A 27,388-nucleotide genomic window follows, 5' to 3' on the forward strand; every position below is an offset into this window, starting at 1 on the left:
AAGCACACCGACCACAGTCTACTCTAGACTGGATTTTGGTGTTTCACCCCCAAAATTACCAAAACCCTTATACACTGCCTAGCTCCCTTAGTGACCACTGCCTTATCACAGTCAATAGACACACTCCCCATTTTACCAGGCCTTTCAAGTTTATCACTTCTCGCAAAGTCTCTTCCTTTAGCCCAGACTCTTTCTCTGACCAACTCTACAGAATAGATTGGTCCCATCTGTGATGACCGTGCCCTGGTCAAGCAATCATGGAGCCACTTGTGATGACCGTGCCCTGGCCCAGCAATCAAGGAGCCTCAATCCTCAGCACTAACACCAGGGAGGTCATCTCCTAGAAGAGGAAAGGATAACTAATACACACAGTAAAGTACAATTTCCCTTAAGTGCACACAGAGAAAACAGTCAGTCTGGGGCTGGTTGCTCCTTTGCTCACCAGGTCCCCAATAAGACTCCCCATTGGCACAGCTATAGGGTGCAGGTCTCAGCCTAACTGGGCAAACTAAAACCTCCAGTACCCTCTCTGTCCAAACAGTGCTTCGTGTCCCTGACAAGTAGCTGACATAACACACACACTTTGAGATAAGCATTTATACAACTTCACAGACACTCCTGGGAAAGGCTGACACAGATTCTCCAACTGTGCCCCTTTACCCAGACTATATGGTAGTAATTACTGCCACCACCCAGTTAATAATATTAGCTACTAAAAGACCCTTAAAAGGGTTTCCAATTATTACTGTGCAATATTAATATCCAATGGTAGTATGACTAACAGTCAAGGCTTACTTTAGAGTGGCCTGTTACAATAACCTCTATAAATATGCAATGTAATCTAGAGCCTTTCTCTACACAAATCATCCATAGGTAGAAGGTTTTAAAAATATTTAATAATAAATAAATAAAACACAAGACAAAATTACTACACCACAGAGATATCTAAGAGTTCAGAGATCATACAGAAACTTAAAATAATACAGTAGGACAGGTCTGATTTAAAAGAAAAATACCTAATTAATCTTTACTAGCTTTAACTATTCCTACAAGAAATCACAGTGCTAAAACTTACATGTGAGCACAAGGCAGAGTGCTGATAAGTTAGATGTCCAAAGTCAAAATGCGTCAAGTCTCTTGCGAGAAATAGTATTTAAACATTACTAACAAACATGTCTCTAAGGCCATCCCAAATTACATCATTTTTGACACTTAGGTTTTCCCAGTATTCATATTGCATCATCTTAACAACTGGTCTGAGTTCTCAGCCACAAACTGCATTATTTAGCAATCTAACACCTGCACAGAAACTTACAACAATAGAAGACATTTCACATGTATATTCTAAAAGAAACCAGAGCAATAAAGCACATTCCACATCTAAATTCTGGTCATAAACTTTAGCCTTAAAACAATGGCATGAAACCTTCATCCAGCCACCCTGGAGCCGAATTCTAACATGAAAGTGTACAACATGCTTCACTGAGCCAGTAGAGTGCAATGTTGTCACATATTTTGCAGTTCCACATTTCACAATATTCTTTTACATTCAAGAAACATGCCTGTATTTTACATTTATTTACAAATGCCAGAATTATATATCAAATTCTATCTGACTAGGCTGGCAGCCTTCACCCACCTCTCCACAATCGTCACATCACTTCTCTCCCGGGGAACTCAAGCAAGTTTTTCAAGTGCCCTTTGAGAAACATCACTTGAGAGTGTCAGGTCTATCTGGGTGTACCTCACCTCATTCCCTGTCTTGAGAGCCCATCTGCATTAGCATTGCTACTCCCACTGTGGTGCTGCAGTGACATATCATATGCTTGCAACCCCAGACTCCATTTTAGCAACTTGGCATTTTGCTGACTGGCTCTGTCTAACCATGTTAAAGGATTGTGACCTGTCATCACCGTAAATTTTCTTCCATAAAGATAAGGCTGAAGTTTTTGTAGTGCCCACACTATGGATAGACATTCCTTTAATACCGCTGCATAGCATTCCTCCCTGGGTCAGAGCCTACAACTGAAGTAAACCACTGTGTGCTCTTCTCCCTCTGAAGGAATCTGGCTAAGTATAGCCCCTACCCCATAGTTTGAAGCATCCACCTGCACAACAAAGTCTTTGCTGTAGTCTGTACTGGCTAACACAGGGGGTTCTCCCAAAGCTTCCTTGAGCTTGAGAAATGCCTACTCACATGCTGGGGTCCACACTACCTTATCCGGCCTCCCACAGGACTTCCACAGACAATCCAGCAGGTCCGACATAAAACTGACACCTCTGACAGACAGTATTTCCTTTGGGAGCCTGCCCTGCTGAAAATCTCTAGTAAAGCATTTGCCACATTCTCGGCCTCAATGGAGGACAAAGCCACTGCCTCAGAGTATCGTCTAGCATAATCTACAATCATTAGGATATACTTTTTCCCTGTGGAACTTGGGGTACTCAGAGGACCCACAATATCCATGGCTACCCTCTGAAATGGCTCTTCAATCATGGGCAACGGCATCAAAAGAGCTCTCACCTTGTCTCCTGCCTTGCCAACCTTTTGGCACTGCTCACATGTATTGCAGTACCCTGTTACATCTCTGGAAATTCCAGGCCAATAGAAGTTTTGCATAATATGCCCCTTTGTATGTTTTATGCCCATATGCCCTGCAAAGGGAATATCATGGGCTATGGCTAGACGTGCCAGACGGTAAGCTGTAGGCACTACCAACTTCTGTACTCTCTCACCTTCTAGCACTCCCTCAGGGGTCCACTCTCTGTACAGTAACCCTTTGTTCCAGTATACAGATTCCCTCTTCCCTTGAGAATCAGGTGCCTCCCTAGCTACCTGCCTCAGGCCTTGCAATGTAGGGTCTAAGAGCTGAACCTGTCTCAAGTCTCTCCTTGTAACCCTTCCCAGCTCCCTTTCCACAGGAAGTCTGGCATCCTCTTGACAGCGGTGCCTCACTATCAGCCTGGGTACTACTACTCACCTCTACCTTTGCAGTTACCCTGTCCAAGGGAACATCAGTACCCACAAGCAGCTGTGGTTCACATTCAGTCTCACTGCTACAGCATAGCCCACTCCCTGAAGTAATTACCTCAGCAGTCCTGGCTGCAAGTATGGAGTCTGTCTGGGTCTCCCCCCAGGCTACCAGACCCACATACTTGTCTCCTAGCCTCATTGCATGTAACTGCATAAGTACATAATACTGCCTCATCTAAATTCTTCCCTCTCAGGACATCTGCAGGATGATAGTTCCTTACCCCTGTTGGCTCAAGACAACACACTGTTGGCATCTTGTCTTTCCCACTTACTGACTCCCTCACCTTTGGTTCCCCAGCTTGCCTCTGTGGACACCTGTATGACACATGGCCCCAATGGTTGCATTCAAAACATTTATCCCTAGCTCCTGGATGTGCACCTGGACTAGTGGCTTCCCCTGCTACTAGCGGATTCTGTTGGGGCAGTCTGTGCTGCCCACCATGAGTTCCTTTAGTCCCATGAGCAGTACTGGGGGTCCCTTTCCTGTGCAGGGCTGCCCTGCTTGCTAGGTATAGGTCTCCCTTCTTCCCCAACTCCTCGGAAGTAGCACATTGTCTATCAGCTAACCAGATCCTCATGTCCTCAGGCAAAGTGCTAAGGGCTTGTTCCCTCACCAAAAGGTCTGCCAGCCCTTCAAAAGTGGTGATCTGACATTCACTCACCCAGTTATGAAAATAAGTGCTCAGCTCAGCAATATATTCACATACATTTTCATCTGCCTTGTGCTTATGCTCACAAAACTTTTTCCTACACATTTCAGGTGTTAGCTTAAAACATTCTAATAAGTGTCTTTTTACAGCAGTATAATCAAAACAGTCAGTGTAATGCATTTTTGCTAAAAAAGTTACAGCTTTACCATGGAGTATGGGGGTCAGGAACCATACCCAGAGCCTTTGGTCAACTTCATACTGTTTACATACCTGCTCAAACATATGAATGAAGCAATCAAAATTATCCCCCTCTTTAAACTGTGGAAGAAATGTATTGACCTTTTGTGCTTCTGGGGTCCAGTCACTCCCTTCCCCATTACCTTCATGACTCTGGTGAAGAGTCAGCATTTTCCTCTCATGCCTCCTCTGCCGTTCATTTTCCTCAGCTTGTAGACTCCTCATTTTCTCGTCTGCTTCTAGTTCTATACGCCTCACCTCCAACTCAAGTCTCTTTAGCTCCAGCTGGATTTTTAAGTCCACTTCAGAAAGGTTGAGCTGTCCATTCTCTGAGGATATTATATCTCCACTGTCAGTCTGATTGTCCTCCAGGCTGCTGTTTTCTGATTCAGCTGTAACCAAGGCTGCAATCAGGTCTGCTTTAGTCAGGTTTCCATGCACCAGTCCCCTAGCCTGGCACATCTTTGCCAGCTGGCTCCTTGTCAGTTTTCCATACTCTTCTGCTGACATGCTGCCTGCTCACCCTGACTAACACTAAGCTAAGAAAAAAAATAAAACAATTATGATCTGAACTCTTGAGTACACACTGCGTGGCTGTTTCAGAGTACAAAACACTTTTAGAGATCACTGTACATAAGCTACAGGAATTCGCTCTACCCCACACCACAACAAGCCAATTAGTATGTGAAGTAGTTCCCACCACTGCCACCACTTGTGATGACCATGTCCGGGCCCAGCAATCAAGGAGCCATTTGCGATGAACGTGCCCTGGCCCAGCAATCAAGGAGTCTCAATCCTCACCACTAACACCAGGGAGGTCATCTCCTAGAAGATGGAAGGATAACTAATACACACAGTAAAGTACAATTTCCCTTAAGTGCACACAGAGAACGCAGTCAGTCTGAGGATGGTTTTACCCTTGCTCACCAGGTCCCCAATAAGACTCCCCACTGGCACAGCTATAGGGTCCAGGTCTCAGACTAACTGCTCAAACTAAAACTTCCAGTACCCTCTCTGTCCAACCAGTGCTTTGTGTCCCTGCCAAGTAGTTGACACAACACACACACATGCTTTGAGATACGTATTTATACAACTTCACAGACACTCCTGGGAAAGGCTGACACAGATTCTCCAACTGTGCCCCTTTACCCAGACTATACGGTAGTAATTACTGCCGCCACCCAGTTAATAATATCAGCTACTAAAAGGACCTTAAAAGGGTTTCCAACTATTACTGTGCAACATTAATATCCAATGGTAAGTATGACTAACAGTCAAGGCTTACTTTAGAGTGGCCTATTACAATAACCTCTATAAATATGCAATGTACTCTAGAGCCTATCTCTACACAAATCAGCCACATGTAGAAGGTTTTAAAAATATTTAATAATAAATAATTAAAACACAAGACAAAACTACTACACCACAGAGATATCTAAGATTTCAGAGATCACACAGAAACTTAAAATAATACAGTAGGACAGGTCTGATTTAAAAGAAAAATGCGTAATTAATCTTTACTAGCTTTAACTATTCCTACAAGAAATCACAGTGCTAAAACGTACATGTGAGCACAAGGCAAAGTGTTGATAAGTTAGATGTCCAAAGTCAAAATGCTTCAAGTCTCTTGTGAGAAATAGTAGTTAAACATTACTGACAAACATGTCTCTAAGGCCATCCCAAATTACATCATTTTGGCACTTAGGTTTTCCCAGTATTCATATTGCATCATATTAACACCTGGTCTGAGTTCTCAGGCCACAAACTGCATTATTTAGCAATCTAACACCTGCACAGAAACTTACAACAATAGAAGACATTTCACATGTATATTCTAAAAGAAACCAGAGCAATAAAGCACATTCCACATCTAAATTCTGGTCATAAACTTTAGCATTAAAACAATGGCATGAAATTTTCATCCAGCCGCCCGGGAGCCAAATTCTAACATGAAAGGGTACAACATGCTTCACTGGGCCAGTAGAGTGCAATGTTGTCACATATTTTGCAGTTCCACAGTTCACAATATTCTTTTACATTCAAGAAACATGCCTGTATTTTACATTTATTTACAAATGCCAGAATTATATATCAAATTCTATTTGACTAGGCTGGCAGCCTTCGCCTATCTCTCCCCAGTCATCACACTATCTCACAACACTTCCCCTAGATGAAGCTGTCCACTCTTTCAACTCCACCTTTCTCAACCTCCTCAACTCCCTTTGCTCCCCTCCAAACTATCAGAATCAAAGCCAATACCGCTCCTTGGCTAACCAAATCAACTAGAGCCCTAATGAAAAAACATGACAGCATGTGGAAACTATGGAATAAAACCAAGACCCATTCTCTCCTTCAAACCTACAAAGAACTTTGAAATCAAATAAAGAAAATTATTAACAAAGACAAGATCAACTTCTATGCCAACTCTCCCACCACCCTAACATCTGACCTCAAAAAATTCTGGAGCACAATCAATCTCTTAATGAAGCCAGGAAACCCTTCCCCTCTCAACCCTTGTCCAAATAAAACCCCTGAAGAAACTGCTACTGCATTTAACAATCATTTCATCAACTCTATAATTTCCATTATTAATGGTCTTCCCACTCGAAAAAATGCTAATAACTCCCCTCTCCCTGCCTCTCCATCTCATTCCTCAAACTGTATTTCCCTCACATCAGTCTCAACTAACTATATTAAATCACTACTCTCAAAACTCAAACCCTGCTCCCCTCAGCTGATAATCTTCCTTCTTACTTCCTACAGATTGCAGCTGAACCTCTAGCCTATCCTGTATCTATCCTGATCAACCGATCTATCTCTGAATCATATGTTCCAGTAATTAGGAAAGCATTCTACACCTTACCTCTACATAAGGGAGGTAATTCTTCTGATATATCTAACTTCAAGCCAATAGCAATTCTGTCACCCCTCTCCAAGATACTTGAGAAATGTATCCACAAACAGATAATGCAGTATCTTCTCCAACAGAACCTTCTAACACACACACAACATGGATTTTACCCTCAACACAGTGCTACTACTGCACTAATATCCTTTACCAATATGGTATCACTGGCCCATGATGACAACAAACTAGTTTCAAGTCTGTTCCTGGACCTCTCCAAAGCCTTCAACACTGTCTCCCATCCTGTACTTCTAGAAAACCTCTCTCACTTAACTTTCTCTCCTCCCACCATATCCTGGTTTTCTAGCTATCTCTCTAACTGCCAGCAAGCTGTCAAATGGCACTCTGCCCTATCCCCCCACTAATAGTCCCAATGGGTGTCCCCCAAGGATCCATACTTGGGCCACTCCTATTCAATATTTTAACCAGCCTACTTTACACTTCCTGTCCCAATTCTACACTTGTACAATATGCAGAGGATTCTACAGTCATCACCATTGCTGACAATCTATCTGACCTCCACTCTACTACCCAAGCAACATTCAACTCTATAGAGACATGGCTTAGTGATAATAAATTAATTCTCAACCCCAAGAAAACTAAGCTTCTAGTCTTCCTTTCTAAAAACCTCACCAATCTCAAAACTACATTTTCCATCCTATCAAGCAATAACACCATCATTACTGCTGAACCTAGCACTAAACTGCTAAGAGTCATAATTGACGATAAGCTTAAATTTGATCTCCAAGTCACTTCTTCTATCAAAAAGACTCACCAGAAACTTGGTCTCCTATACCATAACAAACCAATACAGCCAGAATAACTCTCTCCCATGCAATTTTACTTCACATGCTTCTTTATAGCTGTCAGTTATTCACAAATCTTAACTCCAGATGCTTAACTAAACTTGAAACTACATATAACAAGGCTTATAGATTTGCAGAAAACCAAACCTACAAATCACACCATTGCCTATCTCATAAAAAACTGGACAGGCTAAAATTTACTCATATGCTGCTACTACATAAACTGCAAATTATCCACTCCATCCTCTATCTACCATCTTTCTGCCCTAGCCTTCTATCCATTATATCTAAATATTCCCCAACTATGACACTACGTAATTCAGACCAGGACTTCCTACAGATCTATAAGCCCAAAACAAAAATAGGGTGTCTACTTTATAACACTGCTACAACTTGGAACCAACTACCCCTAGAAATTAGGTCACTCGATCAAATTAAGCATTTCAAACTAGCCACTCGGAGATACCTAACAAACAAATGGTCGTGCCACTGTAGTCATCCTCACTGAAACTACCCTACCATAGCCCCTGTTTCCTTTCCTCCCTGTACTGCCTAGCTAAATAATCATCTACCCCTCCATCTCTATACCTAATCCACTTGATCTCTTGTGTACCCCTTCTGTAACTACACTGTATATAACCAGTGTAGGAATTATGAGTACTATATGTCCTTTTATCACTCAGAATCGCAGGGGTTTTTTTTTTTTGTTTTTACCTCTGTCATTATTCATAACTGCTCTCTGTATGACTTATGTCTTTTACTGTACAATTGTTCAATTGGATGATTGATTAGAAATGTTTTTTTTTACTGTACAATGTCGGGCACAGTACTTAATTGTTTAAGTGTTATGATTTACTGTAATAGTTATCTTGTTAAAAATTTTCAAACGAAAATGTCTTATTAATTATATGTAAAATGTTAATACTGACTGTGGAGCTTTTCTCCTCGGGTCTCCACTGAAAATGGACTAATCGCTCAGCTGGACTAACCCGGTTAACAAATGTGAAATAATAACTAGACAAAACTGCACACTAAAAACTACAGAGGAAATAATGGAATTAAATTGGGGGTAAGCCATAAAATTCTATATGCTGTGAGGTGCATTGCAGAGATATTTTTCAGCTCCTAGATCCAATGATTGCCTAACAAGGATCATGACTAAGATAATAAGTCCAGTCTCTTTTTTTCCTTTGGTAAATAAATACTTGTGTTTAAGGCTTAATGTTCAAAGCTTTCATAATAGTTCTTCCCAGTAAACTAAAATGATGAATGCTTGTGAGGATACATAAATTGTACATGGGAATATTGCCCACCTTCCTACTTGCAATAAAAATAAAAAGATAAGTTACCTACTGCATACCCTTGTGGTTTTAGATAAAGATGATAGTGAAAGAATGAATGGCCTGTGGCATAGATTTCAAGGGGTTCATATTAGAATGACGAAAACACATTTTGTCAAATGTGTTTTTGTCGACACATGTAGGGCGAACAGGCAAAACAGCGAAGCGGCTGTTCAGCGAATTCTTTCCCTGGGAAAGAAGTCACTTGACCGCTTTGTTGCTTTGCCTGTTCTGGAGTGTAGTGTGGCCCCTTGTCCGATATAGCTCCGAGTGTGATTGTGCAACAGTTACTGATCTTAGGGTTAGGGTGTGGGTTAAAGTAAGTGCATATGAATGAAGGCGTTTAATGCTTTTTATTTTGCATTAGATGTATGGTTGAGTTACTGGTGTGTGTGTGTGTGTGTGTGTGTGTGTGTGTGTGTGTGTGTGTGTGTGTGTGTGTGTGTGTGTGTGTGTGTGTTTAGCTGTTTACTTTTGTTTTGGTGGGGTAGGATTAGAGTTAACGTAAGTGTGTTTGGAACTGTTTATGTAAATGTGCGAGAGTTACTGACCTTAGGGGTTAAGGTAAGTGCATATGTTTTAAAATGTTTACTGTTTTATTTTTTTGTTATATTTATGGTTGGGTTACATGGATATGTGTATTTAGTTGTTTACTGGTTTTTGGGGGTTATATTTAGGGTTAGGGTATGTGTGTATGCGTTTGGAAGTGTTTAATATATTTTTTGGGGGGAGGGTTGGAACAGCAATGTCGTTCCCTAGGAAATAAATCACTGTTCTGTGGTTTCGACATTTTCATCGTTCACTGAATATGTGTCGATGTAATACCATTTGCTGTTTCAAACATTTAGTGTTATAATATGAACCCAATTTCAAGTTGCTGCTGCTGTGCATATAAAGACTATGCCTCCTCATCTCTAATTCCAAAAGACATACACCTTCTTTGTAGGCCTTTGATGACAGACTGGGGCAAAGTGATAAAACAGATTTGAATTTGTTGCTACCAAACACATGTACACTACACAGCATTCATCCTTTCTCCATACCACCATAAGTTAGCTTCTTCTATATAAACTGTTATGCTGGATTGTGAAGAAAGAGGAAATATATCTTGATTGTTTGATTGTGATAATGGAAACAAATAAATGTTAACAGTAATGTATCACAGCTTGCTGCTCCTAGACAGTACACTACACTTAGGCAAGCTATAATAATATCATGCGAACATCTCTGAGGTCTGATTTGGAGGAATGTTAAATAAATAATGATCATATTGTCCCCAGACCCCAACATAAGCTATAGTGACTTTCTGGAGCGCACCTCAAAGGTTTGAATGTAAGGAAAATGAAAGAAAAAAAAATAACCACACTCTCCTACTTTCCCCACAAGCTTTAGCTGCATTCTGTCACACCTTTGTAATTTGATTGTGAAGTAAGTTAAAGAAATGACAAAGTGGTCTACAGTGTCTACAGAACCTATAGTGACCTTCTTGGTTTAATTGTGAATAAAAGAAATGAAGAACTATTGGACATACAATTTCCAGCCCTGACAAAATATATAGAGATGATTTCTGCTCACCTCTGAAATTTCATTGTGAGGAAATTTAAAGAAATAATGAACACGCTTTTCCCAGTTGCTAACAAGCTACACTGAATGTGCATACCTCTAAGCAAAGCTGTTTATTAAACTATGTAGGGTCTAGGATATAAATCTTTACCAAGCCTTTATCAAAATCCATTTTAAAGCCTTGCCCATGGGGTCCTGCCAGGCCTCAGAAACTCTGAGGGCATAAATATTCTGTGATGCATTTTATGCCTTATTTTGGACTTGTACACCTTTCTTTTTTTTTTTTTTGTTCTTTATTTTTTAAAGTCATGTAGAAAAGATATGCATGTGCTTGCCAATGCTGTATGCATCCTCAGGTAAAAATTGATGACTTTTACATACGCGCGCACACACACACACACACACACACACACACACACACACACACACACACACACACACACACACACACGCAAGCATAAGCAATCACAATTTTCTTCAGTTTCAGCAAACACATTACAGTGTGTGACAAAGTTCCTGCTACACCAGATAAGTGACTGTTGGTGATAAGACAACAAGGCTAAGTAACATTTATCCATGGATAGTCACTATATTCATAATTTGCAGGCAGTTCACTGACTCAATATACCTCAGCTATTCTACTGTGATTAATAAATGCCCACATTAATGTATTCCAGCTTATGTTACATAAATGTGCACTAGTCTTACTACAAAGCCAAATTATTAACTGTTTATATTGATTGTAACAGGAAGGGCAGTAATTTTCAGCCATTTATATTCTCTTGTGCCCAATAACTATAGCCGCATTGTTGACTTGTTGGCTGTGTATACCTTATATAGCTGAGTGGGATGATAATGATGATGATGATGATGATGATGACATTATTAATTATAATACTACTACTATTACTACTACTACTACTAATAATAATATGGATCACAGTAATATAGTTCAGGTTTATTTTGTAAAAATGCAAAGTAGCCCCAGTAAGTCATTCCAGTTTAGTTCACACAAATGTACACTACTCATGCAAAGCAAGATTAAGAACGGATCAAGCAACAAAATGGTCAGTTACTTTCATCCACAGACAGCCCAGGCCCATTCCCCTCTCCAGTTATCAGTGCTTTAATTGCCATATACACACCAGACATCCGATTGTGATACAAAGTGGGCACAGTAATATATTTTACAATAAAGAACTCCAAGTTGCTTCACAGAAATAAACATAGTCTTGCAAACCACAATAAAGCATTAAATAAGCAAACATCACAATCAGTCATTTCCATCTTTATACTGCCTCCTCTCTACAGTTTTCAATAGTTCTCACCATTTTATTGACTATGTCTTCCATAAATGTCAAATTGTAATTAAAATATGGTCTCAGTAAGTTAAAATAATTCTATTTCATGTACAAAACAGGTAGTCACAGGAACATAATCCATCATGCTTCATACAAATATACTTAGTTCTGCAAAGCTGAGTATACTGGACATGATATTTGCTTGCCTGCCAAGATAAAAATGTTACCCACTACAGTACTGACCATCACAGCAAACTTCAGTCTGACCATGACATTGTTGCTTGCATCACTCTTGTGTTTTCACCTTGGTGATTCCATCCATTTCATTTTTCAAAATTTGTGAGCCTCTAGTTCTTTTCAACCCACCGACAATTCTGACAACCATAGGTGGAATAAAGTTGAAAACCTTTCCCTGAAAGAGCTGCAGCAACACTTGACAACCTTTCCCTTAAGGAGCTGTAGCAACACTGATTTATTTGACCATGGATGCCGCAGTGCTTCCCTCTTAAAATAAATATAAAACTGAAATTGAACAAAGGCATTCATAAAGTGAATGACACTCCTGGAGCTAGTCTAGTTTGCCTGCCTCAAAATATGGCTATGTTTGAAATGTTGAAAATGTCACAAAAAAAGCAGAGAAAGATTTATAAGAGAATGAAGAAGAGATGGAAGGGAGAAAGAATTAGGTGCATAGACAATGTTTACAGAACTGGTATTTTATCAAATATCAGCAAAAAAAAAAAAAAACAAATGAAAGTTTTTCAGACATGGACATTTGTATCTCTTTTAGAACTGATCCATAGTTTATAGGTGATGAAATTACTTTTGCAATAACTTCCAAGAGGCCCACAAAAATAAACCAAGAAGTGTATTCAATAATCTTTGAAAAAAACAATATGAAAAAGTGTTCCAGCAGAAAGTTGTAAGCTAGATTATTATAAAACATTGTTCAAAAATACATTTTAGTTAGGAACCAGGACAGCAACATGACAGTATTCAAAAACCGCCACTCAAGTGGGTAAGCAAGCTGCAAGAAAATCAAGAACAAAGAGATCTGAAGTTAGATAAAGAATATGATCTAGTGGAAGGATAGGAAAACAGGGGACAGAGAAATGACAAAACAATAAATTTAAGGAGGGAAGGAATCATTATTAGGAAACACTGGATGTACTGTACTCCCAGAGCCAAAATAATTAGTGTAAAAATAGTGAAGAGCACTTTTAAAAGATAGTAACAGGAATGAGTAAGTTTGGTATGGTGCATGTGAGAGAAAAAAATAAAAAATATATCATAGATGTACAATCCGTCATTGTATTCAAATGTAGCATTGACTAAATAAACACAAGAGTATAAAGATTACAGAATGAAAAGAAAGCTGTCACAAAAAATAAATTAATAAATGGAAGACAAACTTTCTAAAAGGATTTGATGTATTATATCTGCTTTATGCCGGTCAGCTAGAGTAGCTATATGCAGATAGATTCCTTAGTGACCTGCAAAAGCCTGTACAGTATTGGGACAGTCATAGTGGAAATATAAAATGAGAAATTTGTGATATATTTGTAGCTAAATATACAGTTAGTAGTACAAGACATTCAAGCAGATATTGGACATGATCAGGTTAACAATTAGTGATTAATGTACTGTAAGAATTTGGTTGGCTAATACTGTGCCGAAGGACTTCAAGAGGCAACATTTTAGTCAAATTATTTTGCTTGGAGGAACAAGCAGAACTTAAGATGAATGGGGCTGCAGTCTGTACTCTTTTATTTATTTAGTTTGTTTACAAATAGTACTCTTGATTGACCATTTTTCGCCACAAACTATGTGAGTTAATAGTACTTTAGCTAAAGCAGAATTATGTCTACTACAATGAAATCACATTTCATCCAGCTGTATATATGAATGCATTTGCCTGTTCATATTATAATAATTTATATTCAAGTGGAACAGTTCTGACTTCAACTGGGATGGTAATGGCACAGTCAGGCTCCTGATAATATGCAATAAATTTGGAGAGCAAACCCAGGATAAGATTACTGTGTGTGTTAAAAGAGAGATGGAGCCACGTCCAATTTCACTTAGTGCTACATTAGGTTTGTAGAAGAGAAACAAAAAGCAGCAGCGAGAGAAGAAAATAATATCCATGAGAACCAGGAAATCAAGGAGGAAATGCTCATGGTATTCAAAACAAAAAAATACACTGTGTAGATGCGTTTCTTTTAAACAACCAGTAAAATATATTTTGTTTTAAAGATTCCTATACTTTCTCAGACATCCTGTGTTTAAAAATAGACTTTTCGATGAAATTTAATTAATAATGCATTTCTTTTCAATGAATTCTTCAGGTCTCTCCTAAGAGCTCGTTTTAAAAAAATTATCTCGCTGATTCCAGGAAATGTTCTCCGATGATACTTACCTGCCAAATATAGTCATGCACACTTCAGCTGTACTGCCGAAATCTCCTTCTCCAGCTTTCTGTTTAATTACTTATAATGCTTAAACTAAATGCAATTATCTGAAGAGGGAACATTAATATGTCTAAATGATGCATTATTTATTTTTCTGTGTAATTCACCCATAGCAGAGATTCTTCTGAATCGTCTACTGGATTGTATAATTTAAAATCATTAAAAGCAGTGCAAGTGTTCAGTACATTAATTGTATTACCATCTGTGTATTCCTTAAAACAAACATGTTCATTGTAACTTGAGGTATGAAATAATAAAGTAGGGATACATATTTGCAGGTACACTTATGTGTGTATCTACAAACCCTTAATTTGTTATTAAACTTTATTTCAAACTTTTAGTGTTTTGTAATAGTTGAAATAATATCTGAAACAACTTGAAAACGTGTATCTCCTTACTGGAAAAATTATAGGATTAGAAAATGTGAACTACACATAAAGTTTTCACTGGCAGTAATTTTTTTTTTTTTTTTTTTTTTTACAGGTTAGTTTGACATGCCTTAGGATTCAGAAACATGCTTACCACAATCTCACTGAGGGCATGGCAGGTATGCCACATTTTGTAACATGGTCCAAAGGCAATTACCAATCAACTAGCTGGAATTTCATGAACGAAGCTGCTGCTATTAAAAAAAAATGATCACATTGTCAGTTGCTGTGTCACTCATGTGAGCTGATGTGTTTCAGTTGCTGCCAGGAAACTGCAGAGAGAAGTAGTATGTATGCACTTCAATGAGTACATGTGTCCTATCCAGCAAAGCTCTGAGAATGGCTGAAAGACACTGTAAATGGCCTCTGACAATGTTTATTTCTGTTTTTATTACTTTAGAATGGGAAGTAATTGAAACATATTAAAGTAGGAATGGGATAAGTTAAACAGCAGAACACTGGAGATAAGTCTTTGAAATGGAAAGGAGGAAGTGTTTATCTTTTTTGAGGAATACGCATCAATTTTCCTTCTTTTTTTTAGAAAGAGAAATTATGCAAGGACAAGGTAATACATGGAAAGAGGGTGCAGCATTGCAAGCAGGGGCACACAAGCAAACATAAACCGCAGACAAAGAACAGCAAAGGTGAGGCTTACATATGATGGGGTTAGTGATGAAATTATAGTCATGCAAACAAATGGATGACATCGGTGATCTAAGGTTTGGACAATGAACAGAGAAAGTAGGTGACTCACAAGGAAGAGAAACACCATGATGAGGGATAGAGTGGATATACCCTTGCTGTTTTCAAACTACTTAGGCTAAAACCAACAACAGGTCAGTCACTACCATGATATCCATCCTCATCCAACTCTGCTTGGACTAGTAGTAGGATGACATGAGCAATAGTATAACCATTGAGTCTACCCAAGTACACTCTCCAGAAGACTGATTCAGGGCAACCTGTCCACCAACTTCCTGTCACCTCCACTATCTCCACATATGTGACAAACTAAGAACACTTGTTAGTGCCACCAGAGGGAGTAACTACACTCCCCTCTGTTGTATGACTGCCAGAAGCCACAGGTGATGCCACTTAGGTCATCCACCTCCCCTCACTGCATCTGATAGAGAGGCAGTACTGGAGCCAGTTGGTATGCTATAGGTAGAAGTCTGTACCTGATGGCAAGGGACATTTGCCAAAAGGGTCACATCCAGAGGATGCTGCAGAAAATGGTAACATAAATGGATAAAAATAAAATAACAAATCATAAAATAAAATATAAAAAAGAGAGAGGATATTGACAAAGTGAGAGAGAGGAAAAATTCTCTATATTTTATCACGTGAACTCTCAGATTGCTACATAATGCTATATCACAGAAGCAGCACATATGATACTAAGTCACCTCAGACAGTTTGGCCTAGGAACATTAGCCTGGGGTAGGATGTATAGGCAGTTCATCAAATCTCTATGGCAAGCTGTGCAGGCAGGTGTGCAGTGTTGCTTTCCCCATTGCTGGTATTAAGTGTGAAGGTGTGGATAATACAGTAGCGGTAAAGGACTGTTGATTGGTAGATTTCATGGCCAGTGTGTAAAATAATGACATTGTAGACCTCCAGCAAAGGCTATAATGTTAAGTGCTATGTAGCATGGCTGTAGAAAGGCAGAAAGTTGTATGTCATGTGAATGTATGACCAACATTACTTATGTGGCCAAATTCAGCACAAATACAAGCTGCCAACATAGGCTGTCATATACAGTATTCCCCACACAAACAACACCTCATTTTAGGTTCGCAAAGACACCCACCCAAACATGTTTACATCTTCTCCCATAATGCAAATGCTAAATGCACCATGTATACCTTGACTTGACTAGTGTGCCCAGCTTAGGATCTAACAATCACCATGCATGTCAGCATCTAAAAGATACACTATAGTAGAAAAGATGTGTGTATCTCATTATATAAAAAAGTTGTGTTACTGATGTGCATGTGTGCTCTGTATGTAGGCATGCAAAGTAGCATGCATATATTTGCAAGGTTTATCCTGTTCAAAAAATGTCATATAATAATTCAGTTTCTCCTATAACAGACCTACACCTAAGTGCTGTAACCTAATACTATATAACTTTTGTTTGTGTTTCTAAAGAAATCACTTTTACTTCAAGTCAGGTTTTGCCACCATTGGTGAGCAGTGATCATGGGGATATAAAGATTAATTTGTTGCAAGATAATTCTGCCAAACTGAAATCTAAAGCAATGCACAGAAGGTTAATTACAGATTATATGGAAGCAAAACTAACTGGAGTGATGTGTTGAGTAGAAAAACTGCAGATGGAAAGTGAAAAGTTTTGAAAGAGAAATTGTTTGACTGCAAAAAAATCAAAAAAAAAATATTTACCATTAAGCATACGATATCAGGGGGATATATCTAAGATTATTGGCCTTGTTCTCCACTAGACCAATTATTCTAGTTCAGTCTTTTTTCAGTTATGCATGTCTGTTATTATTTTTTCTTCATTGTATTATAAGATTCTTTCTACTAAAAAAAATGTCTACAGACAATTTAGCTTTTCTACCCGGGCCTTCGCTGAAAAAGGGTTTTATGCCCAGTCGGACCCTGCCGGTAAACAAATGTAAAAATAAATAAAACAAAACAAATATATTTCCATAAGAACAAGATACCTGATTAAGATAAGAGACAAAAAATATAAGAAATTGAAGAGAGGTTGAACTACAACTTTGAAAACTGAAATAAACAAGCTGGACAAACAAGTTAAGCATATGGTGAGACAAAATCAAGAACAATTTGAAGAAAATGTATATAAAGATATTGAACATAACAGAAAACCTTTTTGTAGATACATAAGATGTGGAAGGAGTAAAGACATACACATTGATAAACTGTGTGCAGATTCTAAAATTTATTCTCAGACACAACAGATTATAAATATATTTACAAAGTCTTATGCAAAACAGTTTGGCTCCACAAAGGTGGTGATAAGTCATCCTAGTGACATACATGTAACCTCAGATACTGGAATCAAATTAGATTATATTGGAAAAAAACTGCACAAACTGGATCCAAAGTACAGGGAGGAGACGGAATTAATAACAAAGACTTGAGGACACTTCAGAAAGAACTTATGATACCATTATATGTACTATTCACTAGGGCATATAAATATGGAGAGATTCCTCAAGACTGGAGACATGTACTTGTTAAACCTGCCTTTAAAGTAAAGGGGTGTAGGACAAACCCAGAGTCATACAGACCCTTAAGTCTAATTTCATGTTATGGAAAAAATAATGTAGAAGGTAATACTGGATAAGTTATTGTCAGAATTGCATAGGCTGGGACTCGAAACCATATATCAGCATGCATATGTTCCAAATAGATCTATTCCTATCTGTAACATGATGTTCTATTATATTATAACAGCTATAAATGAAAATTTGTGCTGTGATGCAATTTATATAGATTTAACTTCAGCATTTGATAGGGTCATACACAAAACACTGATCAATAAATTAGAACAACTGCGTATTGATGTACTCTTGATAAGGTGGATAGCTCTATGGCTTATAAATAGGACATGAAAACTATCATACAGCAATTGGACAAGTGAAATTCTTGGTTATAGTCAAAGTGTCAGGGCTCTGTCCTGGGCCCTTACTTGTTAAGATTGTACCTTTCAGACCTAATTTTTTCATCTGAGGTGTTCTACAGTCTTTTGCAGACGATCTGGAATTGGGTAAACTGATTACTTGTGTTACAGATAAGGCATGTTTGCAAAAGAACTTGACTAAATTGACTAAAAACTATGCATATGGGATTTGGGAAACATAAACTGAAAGGTGAATATTTAATACAGCACACAGTGATTGAAACTGTAGATTCATTTAAGGACCAGGATATATGGGTAAATCCAGATTTGAGCTTTTCTAATCATATTAACTAATTGGTTAATGATAGTTATAAAACTATAGGTTGTATAAAAAGATTTATAAACTCTAGGAAATCAGAAATGATGGGGTCATTGCCTGTTTGTTACATTAGACCCAAACTTGCGTATGGGACAACAATATGGAAATTTATAAGAAAACACGCATAATTAACACCTATGAACCTATGATTAAACTGAAAAGTGTATGAAACTGAAAAAGGTTCAGCAGAAATATACCAAAGGCATTCATTGATGTGGAAATTTAAGTTATTATGAAAGACTGAAGCATCTGAACTTGTACAGTGTCAATTATCAATATCTAAGAGGAGATCTAATTCAGGTATATAGGGCATTTAGAGACAGCTATCTCTGGGAATGTTTGGGTTTACCAAAAAGTACTAGAGAATCATTAACCAGCCTGTGTAGAAGATTCTATAGGAATGAGAAGTGTACTAATTGCTTCTCCGAGAGAACATCTGATGCATGGAACAGACTATCAAATTACATTAAAACATATACTAGTTTAGATATTTTAACAACAGCCTGAACTGTTTTTATGGGAACAAGTGTTTTGATGTATTGGCAAGCTAGAAGGGTATTAACCACCAAGGTATTATTTGATTAAACAAGAAATATTTAAGTTTGTTAGAAAATTATATCTAAAATGCTTTTTTGCACAAGGGAATGAATGCACATATGGGAAGAGTCTTATTCATAGTTCTGATAGTGACAATAGTGTAGATAGTTTCTTTTCGTGTTTATCAGATGATGTTGATTCTTTTATTTCCCCTAATGCTTATTCTTTGTTAAATACTGATGGTATTGAGTTTCATAGTAAATTTATGCCTCCATATACTAATCAGACTGTTACTCAGTTTTCTGAGATGGTTTATTTTTCCATCCAGGAACTTGTGAATTCATGTAACAGAAGTTCTTGGAGTTATAACATGACAAAGAATGAATGGTGTGCTTTGAAAAATCTTATGAATAGATGTGATTTAGTTATTAAGCCCTCCGACAAAGGCAATAAGATTTTCTTACTTCACTATATCCAATATTATGAGATGTGTATGAAACATCTGAGTGATTCCTTGACTTATGAAATAAGTGAACAAACTAAATATCTAAATGCTATGAAGGAATATACTGTTTTAATTGAAAGAGGTATACGATTGGGTTATTTTGCCAAAAATGATTTGGACAAGAAATTTTGTGTGGATAATTGTCAGTTGGCCACGTTCTATTGTCTTCCTAAATTACATAAGAATTTATTGAGTCCTCCAGGCCATCCTATTGTAGCTGCTATTTTTACAGAATGTTGGTATTGTTATACATAATTATTTGTTGCCTTTTGTGGAAAAACTTGATTCCTATATAAAAGACTCTTTTGATTTTATTGATAAGATCTCTCAGATTTTGTGGACAGAAAATATGTTTTGGGTTAGTGTAGATGTGATCAGTCTATACACAAATATTGGTCATAAAGATGGAATGCAAGCATTACATTATTTTTTGGGAGATAGTCCCAGTTCACATTACATTATGGATTTAACACATTTTTGTTCAGCTAATAATTTTTTTAGTTTTAATGAAGTGATTTATCATCAGTTGAGAGGCACAGCTATGGGGCATGTATGCTAATCTATTTATGGCCAAATTTGAGTTGGAATATATTTATACTAATGTATTTTTTCAGCATAATGTTTTACTTTATTTTCGTTATATTGATGATTTAATTTTTTTATGTAAGGGAGGTTTTGATTTTTTACCTAAATTTGTTTCAGATATTAATAACAATAAGTATAATATTAAGTTTGATGGTTTACAATTTCGAAATAAAGTAAATTTTTTAGATATTTGTTTAACAGGAGGTATAGATGGCTGCATTTCTACTACGGTACATCGTAAGTTTGTGAATGGCAACCAATATTTATTTGGTATGAGCTGCCATCCCCCTCATACATTGAGATCTTTACCTTATGGAGAAATAGTTAGGTTGTCTAGATTATGTAGTGATGGTGTTGATTTAGAGACAAATTAATGGTTCCATTAATATGTTTTTACAAAGAGGTTACAGTATTGAGTTGATTAGAGAATCTATTGATAAATTATTAAAAGTTGGTATTGATTATAATATTGACAATAAATATTCTGTTAATGGGGCGGAAAATAAAAATATATGGTCTGGCAGGAGAATTATTAAGCAACAACATAATAATAATAAAGAACAACAAGACATTTATTTTGTGACCACTTTTAATTTATTAAGTGATAACATTTGGGAATATATTAAACATTATTGGAAATGTTTGCTACAAGATGAATTTATGAGTAAACTTATTCCTATTATACCTAAGGTTGCATATAAAAGAGGACAGAATTTAGGGGACAAATTAGTCAAAGCTTACTACATTTGCCCTAGTAATCAATTTAGTCCTTTATTGCTTACTTATGGTACTATACCTTGTTGTTTTTGCAATATATGTTCTCATATTAAATTATATTTTCCCAAAATAAATGGTATAAGATTTGCACCAAAGAATTGTTTTTCATGTCATACCTCTGGGGTTATTTATTGTCTTAGGTGCCCTGCAACCTTTTATATTAAAGAAAGTTTAAAGTAAGGTTGCAGGAGCATATTGCATTAGAAAGTCCAGTAGCATTGCATTTTGTGGAGAGACACAATTGCAATGTTAATTTATTGGAGGGTACTATTTTGGAACAAGTTTTTGTTAAAAAAGGGGACAATAAATTATTGAAGAATATTTTATTATATAAAGAAACTGTTTTCATACTGAAATATAATACGTTGTCACCGATGGGTCTTAATAAAGAAGTTAATTGGAGATGTTTACTTTAATGTATATTTTTTGTATTATATGTATTGTATGTATTTATTTTGTTAGTTTTTTATGTCTTGTTATTTTAAATCTGGATTTCAATTGATTAATTAAGTGGATAATTGACTTTGGTTAATTAATTGTGTTAGGTATAAAAGGGAGTGTATGTGTATTATTATCTTTGTACTCTTGGAAGGCTGTTGTGGCCGAGGCACTAAGACTGATTTCTACATTCAATTAATTTATGGGGAATTCGTGTTGTTTTTTCTGGTTTTTAGTCTTTTTTAAGACTAATTTTGGTTGTTTTTAGAAGAGTATTAATGCCTGTGCTTGAAATATTTGTATGTATATATGTATGCATGTATGTATAGCAGGGTACATGGAGGTTAAACAATGTTACCGGGTACATTCCATGTAACCTATGACAATCCTGTGTTGCTACAGCACATTCATACCTGTAGACCACAGAAGGATTGCTCAGCCTAATGCCTTCCAAAATGATAGTGTTGGGAAGTGTTGCACTGGGTGATACTTAACAACAGAAGCTGTTACAGTACTGCATGTATTGTGTTTGTGTGTGTGTGTGTGTGTGTGTGTGTGTGTGTGTGTGTGTGTGTGTGTGTGTGTGTGTGTGTGGGTGCAGGACATATATGTCACGCAAATATTAGTGTGCAGGAGCTGTATAACTACTACTTGTCATTATGATGGATTATTGTGGAAGTTGTTCTTAGTGTACTACTGTAATTTATGCTTGCTGAGGATGAGGGGTCCAGTAAGCACAATATAAAGGTGTGCATTCCATGCATGTTTATTCAGCAAGCATCCCGGCTGTGACTGTTTACAGGTTGTGCCCTTACACTCACCCACATGTGTAGAAGCTTCTGGGGTAACACTAAAGTGTCTGTTGATCTGGAGTGTACACTTCTAGGGAAATATGTCTAATTTAGACTATTGATCCATGGGTCTATATTATATTCTCGAAAACCGACAATATCAAAGCTGATATTGTTGACATGAGAATAGCGAAAGCGTACATCGAACGTGTAAACAGAAATTTCCGTAAGGGGAGAGTTCCATTTACCACAATGTAGTGTAGTCTCGGAGTAGGTATATTTAAGTAGCGGGGGTGTGGGGGAGTGCAGGGGGGCTTGACCCCTTTTTAAACCTGTTAGGGTACTTTTTCTTTTTTTTTTGTTGTTTTTATAAGTTGGACGTTTGACAGCATCGACCATATGGTGTTGACCATATGGTGTTTGATGTTTTCAACCGTCAATCTTATAATATAGACCCTGCTCCACAGTATTCTCAATGCACTAACCTGAGAGGGCTCTCTGAGGACATTTGAAGTCATGCACAATCTGAAGCAAATATATCAGGGTGAATGAATGTGGCTTTTTAAACTTCTGCTCATGTGTAAGACAATGCATGCTATTAGCAAGCTGAGTGACATTGACTGCCTTGATTTTACAAAAAGTTGAGAATTATCTGTCTGAAAGTTCTGTAGGAAAAAAAAGTGTTTCATTTATGCAGAAAGTGAGAAGTAAAGTAAGATAGTAACTATTATTACTAATTATTATGTTGACACCTCCATCTATGTTAATGATTTGGCTACTTCAAATAAATAGCTAGGTAGCAGCAACAATCCTGAATCAGTTGTTAGAAGTTACAGAACATCATTTGAAAGGGGATACTTCAGGGGAAGAGCTGGATATTAGCAGCAAATCTAAGTCTGAACCACAGTTATCAAAAGAAACTAAAATTCATTTGAAAGGATAGCTGGTAAAGATCACATAGAAAGAGTTGAGACAGGCAGACATCCCATATCCTACCCTAGAGGGCTTTAATGGCATAGCCAAAGAGCCTTACAGTCATGGGGTGTCTGTATACTAATTCAATAGGTTACTGTAAAGACAATGGACTTCTGTAGGGGGCTAGAGAGAGAAGTAGTACATCTGGTAATGGCTCATAATACTCCTTTTACAGGTCATATCAGCATAAAGTACACAAAGAGGCTTATGCAAAATTTATATTGAGCAGGTATTGACAGGGGGACTGCAAGACATGCTAGCAGTTACAAAAGCTTGGTTAGGCAGGAGATAAAGCCAAGGCTGTTCTGACGCTTTCAACATTATTGAAGAACCATGCTAATGGGTAGCTATGAAGAACCATGAGTAAGAGGCATATCTTGACAGTGCTTGGCTATAGTACTATGAACCCTGAGCTGGAGGATCTACCTTTTATTGCGCCAGAAAAAGTGGTAAGTAGTCTGTTAGCGACTGCACCAGGCTGGGTTTTCTGTGAGAAATACTGTCAGGTATAGGTGCTAATTCCATATGAGGATAGTTAACCTGTATGCTGAAGTATTGTTTTATAAGCACCTAAAGATTGCCCTCTACCATCTACAAATAAATTGTCTGATTCAGAGGCTTAGCTATACCTTAAGACAATGTTGACAACTATCACAGTCTAGTTTAAATTGCATTGGGCAAGTACCTCCTCCCCATCACCTTCCACAAGGAGGTACATTAAAAATTCATTTTTTTCCTTAAACTGAATTGCTTTATGGTCATAGCATGAAAAGGATCCTAGATTTACATCATCATGAATAAAAGAGTGAGTGAGTGTGATTTCCTTAAGGAGTCAGTTATGGAATGCATCCTATATTTAAAAACAAGGTTTACATAGCGCATAGGTTTGACACAGGAGAACATAGAACAGGTACAACATCAACAAAAGGCTGAGCATGACCAGAGCTAGAGCACAAGAGTATACAGCTGGACAAACAGTAATGGTGTTTTTTCAATTTCAAGCACAGTGAGAAAGTAGAGTTACCAGGCAAGAGTCAAACCATGTATGATAACTACGAATCCCTGCCATGATAGAAAGTCACTGGCGCTTAGTACCTGTATTGGTCTACAAAAGGAATTTGGGGTGAATTTTGGGGTAGACATTCTCAGAGACTCTCAGTCTGATACCAAGATAAAAGTTCAGGAAACCTAACCATTACTATATGTATCTGGAGACAGACCCACTGTTAGCCAGGGTGATCCCAACTGGTATTGCAGCATGTGGATATGGGGTCTCAATGGCTAGTCAAACAGTTTCCATACAGGGTACCTGAGTAAGTCAAGCAAGCCACACTGGAGATAATCATGAATCCAACAGTCTCTTGGCCTCAGTGGTAAAAAAAGACGAGGAGACTAGTTTATGTATTGAATACAGAACATTCATGCTTACACTGTGTTGGATTCTTACCCCATGCCTATAACAGATAAAGCCTCACAGCATTTGCATGGGGCTACATAACTGATTACTATTAACCTAACTAATGGTTGTTAATAAAAATCAAAGCACACATTAGAATTTGTTACTCCACTAATGTTATACAAATTTATCAAACTATTCTTTGGGATGAAAAATGCCCTAGCAACTTTTCAGAAGCTTTTGCATTGCATCTAGGAAGAGCTGAAGACTATTATCTTGCATATATAGCTAATATTGTACCAGAGTTAGTATTAACAGGAACATGTTTAGCAAACTATCTGTTGAAAAAAGGTCAAAAAAGGTCAGGGTTATCTATCAAGGCACAAACTGCCATGTGGGAATGGCAGAACTGTATTGCCTTGATTATCAGGTCACTGCAGGAAAAGTCTTGCACAGTTTGTCAATATGGAGATTTTGGAGCATGGCCTGTCCCTGTTAACAAAAAACAGCAAGGATATTCCTTTGGACTGAAGGGTATATTGTAGGATGCAATGTTCTTACTGTAACACAGCCACTCTTTTCACATGCTTTACCAGAAAAAACAGAGCAGATAAACTTATCTGGGCATTGTCTTATGAGCAGATATTTCAAAATATCAAGAAGGCATTGAGAGGAATCCCTGTACTAGCCAGCCTTAATTATAGTGAAGAGTTTATTGCTCAGATAGATGTTTCAAACCACAGTTTGGGGGCATACATGGGGGTCTTCAATTGGAGAGGAATATCCAGTTGCATATATAAATATATATATATATATATATATATATATATATATATATATATATATATATATATATATATCCTGCATATCCACAAAACAAACAGCACCAGAATTACCCATTCTAAAGACTTAAACCTTGCTTGTGATATAAATAGATCCTACTGGAGAGATAGGTATGTATCCCAGAGACTACCACTTCTATGGAACAGGCTCCCCATCCATGTGAGGCATACTTCCTCCCTTACACAATTCAAGTGCAGCTTAGACAATTAGATGGGAAACCAGAAATTCATCTCTGCTTTAGCACCTATGTCTCTAATGGACACAGGCATCATGTAAATGCTTCATAACCTAAACCCCTGCTTACACTTATCAAGGGTATCAGAACTTGAAAGAGATTTGAGATGCATGACTAGGCTTAAAAAGACCCTTGTGGTTGTCAGCCTAGTAAACACGTATGAACCTATGAAATGGTAGCACACCAAAAAAAAACATTCTTCAGCATTACCTCACCTAATAATACAGAAACTGAACTCATTGCACACAATAAACTCCTAGGCATAACAACAGATGAAAATATAAATGTGGCCATCATATAAGACTGACTGTAAAAAACAAAACAAACAAAAAAAAAATCAGTGCAAATTAGGTACCGTCTATAGAATCAAACCCTACCATTCACACACTGCTATAAAGCATATGCTTTCAACAATTTACCTTCAGTTGGTCAACTAACATGAACATTGACATCCTGAAGGAAAACTGCTTCTTGGTGCATACAAATATATACTAACTAAAAGTTTGCACATTACCTGGGGAAAGGGAATATTCCTCTACCTGTGGATTTTCAGTCTTACAAACCAGTTAACTATCTGTATGTCAGCCAAATACAGTTGGTTAAACAGATGTCAACCAATCTCCCTGTCAATCAAACCAACGGTACCCACTTCAGTATATTTACTACCTACACTCTTACATGCAGCCCCAATCTTCACAGACTTGCTCTCCTCACAGACAGAGCAATTTCTATAATGTTACAATAAAATGGTTAAATTTGCATCTAACCTGTAATGTAGATCACATTACTGCCTTGGATTAAAACAGGTAGATTTGTTAGAGCTTCCTCACTATGCCACCCTCTAACAGTTAGTATTGACGCACAAACTCATCAACCTGAAAAATGCTCATTGCTGACCACTATAATCTGCCGTTATAAAAGCAATAGACTCCTTTGAATCAAAGGCAAATATCTACGACTTGTAACAAAATAAGAAAAAAAAAACTCTGCAGAGGACTCATTATATTCAAAGTACATCTCAAAAATGTGGAACTCCACAGTTACATCTCTCAAATAATTCAGCTACGTATACTGCTTCAAACTACAACGGATAAAATAACCACATGCAGTTACATCTCTCAAATAATTCAGCTATGTATACTGTTTCAAACTACAACGGATAAAATAACCACATGACTCCTGGCTGTCCTTTTGCACATCCCCAGGCTAATTTCACCCCACTCAAATTAATCTTGATAACTTTTCTCACTCAAAACATTCTGGATAATGTCCTATCCCCACTGCCCTTTCATGGCTCTCCATTCCCTCCCCGCATCACACTTACCTTTGAATTTCTCTTCCTTCCCACTCACCTTTAACAAGGACTGCACTATAACTTGACTGCTAACTTAAATACATTGAAACACAGCTGTCTATAAGTATTTATGAAGGGCTGAAACTGTTTCTTATATCGTTTAGACATTGGTGGTTACACTGCAATGTTACAGAAGCTCTGTATGAAACAGGAACATAGAATTTGTTATCTAATTGAAAGCTACGGGCATACTGCTATGTTGGAGAAACTCTGTATATTTACATGGAA

Source organism: Protopterus annectens, chromosome 3.part1 (assembly GCF_019279795.1).
Source record: "Protopterus annectens isolate FY-2018-M chromosome 3.part1, PAN1.0, whole genome shotgun sequence".
In the NCBI taxonomy this organism is placed as follows: Eukaryota; Metazoa; Chordata; order Ceratodontiformes; family Protopteridae; genus Protopterus; species Protopterus annectens.